General features: G+C 32.4%; 1 protein-coding gene across 3 annotated transcripts in view; it reads right to left on the minus strand.

Moving 5' to 3' along the window:
- Positions 1 to 8909, minus strand: part of ssrp1a (structure specific recognition protein 1a) — a 108453-nt gene that overhangs the window by 75446 nt on the left and 24098 nt on the right. The window lies entirely within an intron of this gene.

The following is an 8909-nucleotide window of genomic DNA, read 5'->3' on the forward strand; positions in this document are numbered from 1 at the left end:
TTTGTTCTGCCTGCAATAAAAACGTAAAGGCTCTTGTAAATTGATACACCATCACAAAAAATTTTAATGTTTTATGATATTTACCGATCTTCAGAGTTTCTTAGACATAGATTTAATTTTGTGAAAGTGATATTGAAACGACTGCACATTTATTTTTTGAATGTTTATATAGCAGAACCTTTCAGTCCGATTCATTCAAGTGGTTGAAGAATTCTCTCAAGTTGTCCTCCCAATTTTCTAAAAATGTTATTTTCTTTGGTTTATTAGGGGAAAATGTTAATATTCAATTTGTATTGAACAATATTCTAATTTTAGCGAAATAATGTATTCATAAATGCAAGTGCCTTAAAACAAAACCACTATTTATAGTTTCCCTAAAGGAATTTTGGATATACTGTAAATCTTTAAAGTTAATACAATCAAAATGTGGAAGAAGACTGTTTAGTTTATTGAAAAAAATTTAATTTAAATTAACAGAAAACCTGTTGTAAATGTTTTTTTTTACTTTCTTTTAGTTGTGTTTGTGTGTCTATTCTAGTTTAAGTGTATCTTTTTGTATTACTATTTTATTGACTTTATTATTTGTGCTCTGTTCTATGAATGTAGATGATAATTGTTATTCGAATTTTGCAATTGTAATTGTGTTATAATGCAACAATAAAAAAAAAACATCACATCCCGATCCCCCAGTTACAACAGTTCACCAACAGAGGTCACTGTTATCTTATTATTGACCTCTGTCGCCATGGTTACCTTATGCCTGTCCTTAAATAGGCTATATGAGTGCAGTATACAGTGCTCAGCATATTTGAGAAATAAAATTTAAATTTATTTATTTAAATTATTATTTTCTATAGAATGCTTTACAGTTTGATATTCGTGCATATACATTAGATTAGTCAGTACTGAAGCCAAATCTGGAGCTTTTCTAACAAAATAACTTATAAGAATGATTCAAAAACTAGTATAGCAAATATATATGTTATAGAAAATATCAAAAAATATCAAAAACAATTTAAAAGTAGCAAAAATAAAGATAAACAAAAAACATACAATTCTGTTGAAATGCTGTAGTTTGCAATTTATTTTTGCAATATTTTGGATAAGTTTAGATGTGTTATCTTTCCATCTCTAAAGATGTTCTGTGACTAAAATATAATTTTAATAAATATATCTGTTTAAGGGGCGAGGCAGTGGCGCAGTAGGTAGTGCTGTCGCCTCACAGCAAAAAGGTCGCTAGTTCGAACCTCAGCTCAGTTGGCGTTTCTCTGTGGAGTTTGCGTGTTCTCCCTGCCTTCGCGTGGGTTTCCTCCGGGTGCTCCGGTTTCCCCCACAGCCCAAAGACATGTAATACAGGTGAATTGGGTAGGCTAAATTGTTCGTAGTGTATGAGTGTGTGTGTGGATGTTTCCCAGAGATGGGTTGCGGCTGGAAGGGCATCCGCTGTGTAAAAACTTGCTGGTTAAGTTGGTGGTTCATTCCGCTGTGGCGACCCCTGATCAATAAAGGGACTAAGCGGACAAGAAAATGAATGGATATCTGTTTAACAAATCTGTTTTGTTCAAATGCACCAATATATATTACCTATACTCACTAAGAAATAGATAAAAATATTCATTTTTAAAATGGGGTGTGCTCAGTTATGCCTGAGCACTGTATATGAATATGACACAAATGTGTATATTTTTAAAAAATGAAGGGTGCACTTGGGGTGACGCAGTGGCGCAGTAGGTAGTGCTATTGCCTCACAGCAAGAAGGTCACTGGTTTGAGCCTCGGCTAAGCCAGTTAGTGTTTCTGTGTGGAATTTTTATATTCTCCCCTTGTTGGCATGGATTTCCTCCACACGAATACGGGGAGAATATGCAAATTCCACACAGAAAAGCTTCTTGCTGTGAGGCCACATTGCTAACCACTGAGCCACTGTGTTGCCCCCTGCCAGAAATATACTCAAGAATCAATCTTAAATTTGTACATACACTTTAAAAAAGTAAAAGTATAGAGAGTTGTTCTTGCTTTGATGTACAGTGACCTTGATTGTCAAGAAATTATTATTATTATTATTATTATTTAGAGTGGAAAAAAAAACTAGAGAGTCTTGTTTAAGATTTTAATCTTTCACAACACAAAGTGAACGAACTATATGCAATGTTTAATCCTTCTTTAAAACTATTGTATTTAACTGTATTTAACTATCAAACTACAAGACTTGACTTTTGAGAGTCAAGCTTATTTTGGGGGCTGAAAAGCAAAAAAAATCTGATATATTCATACTGAATATTAGCAGGCATGTGCATAATGACATTTGCTTTAATTGGTTTAAACACTTAAGTTTTGTGAAGAAACAGTTTTGTGTGGTTTTACACCGGAAAAACACACAGGACCTTTTTTTAGGTAGAAATAGATTATTGCATTATTTTCTGATGTAAATATATTACGTTCATCCTTCAAATATTTACAAATTAATTCTATATTTAAAAAGTATTTAAATTAATTTAAATTAAAAGTAAATAATCGTTATTTATATTAAAAAAGTTTATGAGTTGACATGGTAAAATATATATGCCGATATTATAAAAGTTAACGCAATAAAATATTCCTATATACATTTTACATTTAAAATATTCGAATAATACATAACAGAAACACTAACGGCTATTTTATACAGTAAAAAATATATATATATATATATATATATATATATATTAAATAATAAGTTGATTTTAAGTTAAATCAAATAGAATAAATTATGTATCATACAATGAATTAAAAATTGTGTATATTGTTAGCATGTTTAAATTTAAAGAGATATAGTTAAATTGCTGAAAAGCAAAACAATCTGATACATTCTTACTGAATAATTATACATCTTGAATTGATCATTACTAATATCACTAAAAGAAAATAATTTGCTAAGATATGGCCATATTGGTTTTTTAGCAGCAAGGGAAAACTGTAAATAGAATTGAAAGGAGTAAAAAAGTACTTTAAAAATAATACTTAAGTACAGTAATCAAGTAAAATTACTTAAGTACACCTCTGTAGCAGCCTAACCTTGCATGTATGGATTAAAATATGAGATATAGTGATAAATATAGTGTTAGCAGATATAGTGTTAACCTAATACATTTTTATTTTAACATATCAGGTGGGTTATTAAAATACTTTATTGTAAGGAGAAGGCAATCTTGAATAGTTTACAAACTGCGATAGGGTCATTCCACCAGAAACATACATTTTGACTTAGAAAAAAATTAGACAGTCTGACAGGGCCTAACCTTTGGGCTTGTTCTCCTCAAAAAATCATACAAAAACAAGCATGACATCATACAATTCAATGATATCCTTGATCACTGTCAGCTTCTCCATCAAATGATGTCACTCCCTTTAATTCATAGACTCAAAGATGTATTGACAGGACTGACAGAAATATGGGGACAATTGTAGATTTGTTTGTATTATATTCATTCATTTTTCTTCGGCTTAGTCCCTTTATTCATTAGGGGTCACCACAGTGAAATGAACTACCAACTTATACAGCATATGTTTTACACAACGGATGCCCCAGCTGCAACCCGATACTGGGAAACATAATTTAGACTGTGGGGGAAACGGGAGCACCCAGAGGAAACCCACACCAACATGGGGAGAACATGCTAACTCCACACAGAAATGTCAACTTACCGGGATTCGAACCAGCAACCTTCTTGCTATGAGGTGACAGTGCTAAGCACTGATCCACCGTGTTGCCCAATTATTAATATTTATTTAGTGTGTATTTGTTGAATTTATTAATAATTTCATGTTTTTAATCAACTGATGTGAATGATAACAACTTATACTTTGCTGTTTTTGAAGTTTTTTTCTTCTTCTAAATAACAGTTTTTAGCATAACAGAAATGTTAAAGCTGTAGGTTCAATTGGGCTGAGGACAATGACGCATTTGTACATTTGTAAAGTGTTTTTAATAAAGGACAAAATTCTGTGAACCAAATAAATTACATAATCCTTTACACAGCAAATTGACAGAAATCAACCATCAGTCCATTTTAGACATTTTTAGAATAAAATACTTTTTTATTGACTATATTTATGTTTTTATTTACGGACAGATAGCCTAATGCATGTTTCAGGTAGAATGTCCCGATAACCTAATTAAACTCTATATTTTATATGTGTATTCTTGTGTGTTTATATTGATATTAACCTATATATACACACTCAAAAAATAACTCATTGGATGAACTCAATTTAATTGAGGGCAGGATTTCCATCCAATAAATTAGTGTAGAACTAGCTAAAAAAAACATATACACAATTAAATATAATTGAGTTGGTCCAACATGATTTTATCAAATAAAAGTTTAGAATTTTTTTTTATTATTTGTCGTTGGTTATTTTGACACATCGGCACATACAAATACAGCCTCAATCATACAGTGGGGAAATACAAAATGATAAAAGGGAGAAATATACAAACAAGTAAACATGGTAATACAGTCAAGCTAGGAGCAAAAAAAAAAAAAATATATATATATATATATATATATATATATATATATATATATATATATATATATATATATATATATATATATATTCCATAGAATAGAAAATCAGGAGAGATTATTAATGTAATGCCAAAAAGCTATCCATAGCTGCCAGAAGTCATCTGATTTTTGATGAATATCATAGGTGAGTTTCTCATGTGGAAATAACACACATACTTGAGACAACCACATTTTAAACAAAGGCACCTGAGGAGATGACCACATTAAAAGTATACATTTCTTTGCCAGATAGACCAAAATTAAAAACAAATGTTTGGTGTGGGGGTCCAACACATTCAACAAATACAATTCTAGAGAAAAACTGAATTTTATCTTAAAGAGTCATCGCCAAAAAGAGATGATTTTGTCACAATACCAGAAACAGTGAAGGAATGTTCCTTTCCCTTTTTTGCAGTTAAAACAAAGATCAGAGGAGTTTCTATAAATCTTTTTCAGACGCAAGGGTGTAAGATAAACTCTGTTAATATAATTGAGCTCATGAACACCCATTGAAGTACATTTAGAATACAAATTGTTACATATATCAGACCAATCCGTCTTTTCAATTTCGTGACCTAAATCTTTTTCCCACACACATTTCAAACTCTCAATGGAAGAAGTACATGAGTTAGACAAAACTTTATATATTTTGGATATTAGCCCTTAGGAAAAACTGTTTGTGCTCTATGGCTACAAGTTCAAATCTCATTTTACCCTTATCGGACAGAAATTTAATGAAATGACGCAGCTGAAGGTATTGAAAACAATTGGATTGTGGTATATCACATTGATTGGAATTTTTTTGGAAAGATTTAAGTGTACTGTCTGTGAAGAGGCACGATAATTTTTGAATCCCTGATTTAGAGCAATTTGAAAAAACAATATTTTGCAAAGATCTTGGGAAATCAGGGTTAAAATGCTTTTTAATGTCTCCCCATGTTAAAAGAGTATTTAATATAATGAAATTTGTTGAAACACATACAAGTTTTTTACATTTATATTAAATGGCAGGTACTTTATTGGGAGAGCCGCACAGGCTGTTGCCTCCATGTTAAGCCATCTAGAGTCAGTTCTTTCATTGTACCAGCTGACCATATGCTTCACTTGTGCCGACCAAAAGTAAAGACGTAAGTTTGGAAAAGCGTCACCTCCCCTATCTTTTGTTTTCATAAATTTGTTAAGGCTAATTCTGGGCATTTTGTGATTCCAGATAAATGTAGAAAGGTGCTTATAAATGTCTTTAAAAAGCATTGGGTAAGTGACAAGGAAAGAATTGAAATAAATATAAAAATTTAGGGAGAATATTCATTCTGATTACATTAATCCTACCCCCCCAAAAAAAAAAAATAGGAAGTGTCCTCCAAATGTTAAGGTGTTTTTTAATAACTTCAAAAAGAGTCCTTTAAATAAGTCCTTTAGAATTGGTGTAATAAATATGCCAAGATATTTAAAACCTACAGATGTTATTCTAAAAGGTTAAAGGGACGAAATATCGTTTAGATTAGGAATATGGAAAGAGAGTGCCAGGTTAATTTTATATCCGGATAAACTGCTATAATCTGAAATACATTTTAGTATAGCTGGGACTGACCTATCTGGTTCAGAAACAGCAATACGTCATCTGCATATAAAGAAATCAGATATTTTTCGTCTCGTACTGTTAATCTAAAAAGATGTTGACATTGTCTTATAGATTCAGCTAGTGGCTAAATTGACCTTTCGCTAAGCCCCGCCCTCCTTCGTTTCTGTTGCTACACCTGCATGTCAAGCGTTCGTGCCTGGCATGGCTTTTACAATATGCGCTTGTGTCAAACATTGCCAGGGATATAATGTCAGTTTTGGCGAATAGGTGAGATATCTGAGAAAGCCAGACAAAAAAGGATTGCAGAATGCATTACAGGGATATATTCACGACATAACAGGCAACCGATTAGAGAATAATTCAATCAAAATTAAAGCTAGCTTAGCCTAGCTGTCTCATACGTTGACCATTCAACAGCTAAGCTCATGCTCAGCAAGAGAAGTGAAATAAAAAATAATCTAAAAATAACTAACTAAACTGTGATTTCTCTATTTTTAGCCAAAAAGCCTGATAGATTAATTGTTGTGCAATGTAAAATAGCGTTACTAACTGACGAGGAAACACACATGGACATTGCTTCTACATAATTCTACATAAAGCTGCTGGTATAGTATATTGATTGCAAGTGCTCAGTTTGTGATTATATCTTGGCTTTGTTTTGAAAGAGCGGGTAGTAGAATGGGAGAAAGTTCTAGCCAGTTTTGTCAAATCCACAAGAGAACCCGTCCGACCCTGGGGAGTTGTTCGAGGGCATAGAATGGATTGCTCTAAAGACTTCTTCTGGCGACAAAGGTGTGTCCTATCTTCATCAGAAATAGTTGTCAGGGGGATTTTATCTAAAACTTCTGTAATATCAGACTGTCCTGAATTAACCTGTGATTTATATAGTAATTTGTAAAAGTTTCTAAACAATTTATTAATTAAAGCAGTTTCACATGTAATTTACCCGTTTGAGGTCTTCATTGATTTAATTATTCTCTCATTCTGTGTTTTTTTTATTTGATGGGCCAGTAAACTGTTAGGTTTATTTGCGTATTCATAATACTTTTGTTTTGAAAGGAAAATAGATTTTTTAATGTGATTTGTGTGATTCAAATTAAGTTCCGCTTTGGCTCAACCTAATTGTGCCCAATTTGTTTTAGCATGTATTGTACTATGTAGACATTCTAGCCTCTTTACTTCATTTTCTAATTCCTGTCTTTTTTTTAGACCAAATCCGCTTGTGTTCAGAAGTGTAAGATATAATATGCCCTCTAAGTGTAGACTTTGCAGCATCCTAAATAGTTGCAGATGTTACTGGTGAATTTTCCTTATCTGTCTAGTAACTTTTTAACCCTTCCTGGCCTGATTCACAAAAAGCTGAATCATTCAACATGGAAGGATTAAATCTCCAGACCCTTGTGGTCCCATGTACACATAATTTCATGAACTGGAGCATGATCGCACAAAACAATCGAGCCAATCTGACATGAAGAGATTGTATAAAGATATTGAATGGGGATTAAGATATAATCCAATCTAGAACATGGCAGTTGGAATAAAAAGTTTATTCTTTGCTTTCCCCATTAAATTCTCTCCAAACATCAGAAATCCCTGACTCATTACAAAGTTCCTTAAAAACCAGAGAAGCTCTAGGGTGGGAGAGTGTTTCTGAAGTGGATTTGTCAATTTTTTGATCCATGACACAATTAAAATCACCAGCACAGATTCCCAGGCCCTTGCAATACTGATTAAACAAAAGTATCACTTTAGATTTAAATTCAGGGGAGTCCTCATTTGGGGCGTGGACATTAAGTATAGTGATAGATATCCCCATATACTGTGCCTATAATTAATACATATCTTTCATCCGGATTGTTGATTTGATGTTCTAAAATAAAGGGGAATTGCTTACTAATCAAAATAATTGTGCCCCTCTTCCTGGTGTTTGTTTTATACAGTGAAAAAAATATCTGTCCAGCCCAATCCTGTTTTAATTTTAGTTGTTCTAAATCAGATAAGTGCGTCTCTTGTAACATGGCGATAGTAGTTCTTTGTTTTTTCAGATTAATAAACAGGTTAATATCTTTTTTCCTTTTGATCACATGCCCTAGCCCTTTAACATTCCATGTAATAACCCTGGTCCAATTATATGTAGTCATTCATTCATTCATTTTCTTGTCGGCTTAGACCCTTTATTAATCCGAGAGAGACGAGAGAGAATTTTATATTTTGGCATTTGTATTTTTAATTAACTTAAACTCTAAGGTCTGATAATATCATGCATGTCTATTACGTGTCGTTCATTTTGAAGTACTTAGTATTATTGGAAGTTATCCTAAATATTTTTAAGCATATATATTTCATGATATACAGCTGATTGAGCCTGATCTCAGAACTTGACAGTTATTGCTCATTGAGCAAAGCAACAAACTTAAGCTGCCAACACCCAAAGCATGGACTCTTCTGCAATGTAATCTCAAAACTCAAAGCATTACATGAGAATCTTCTAAATCTTCAAACTAAAGTGAATATAAAACAAGTCTTTATATTAACATTTAACACCTAAGATTACTTTTATTAATTCAATCCCACGCAAAGCATGCTGGGAACAGCAGGTAGTTAGACCAAGACAATTCCTTCATGTTGTCACAAAACACTTAAGTTAAACCAGTGTACTGAACATAAAACAAAGAAATCAGCCAAAGAAATTTCAAGAATTGTATTGTTTCAGCTCATTTTAAACAGGTAGTTTGAACAATAAGCAAGAAATCTTTTTTTTTGAGTGTAGTCTGTTTG

Source organism: Danio rerio, chromosome 14 (genome assembly GCF_052040795.2).
Source record: "Danio rerio strain M-AB ecotype USA chromosome 14, GRCz13ab, whole genome shotgun sequence".
NCBI lineage: Eukaryota > Metazoa > Chordata > Actinopteri > Cypriniformes > Danionidae > Danio > Danio rerio.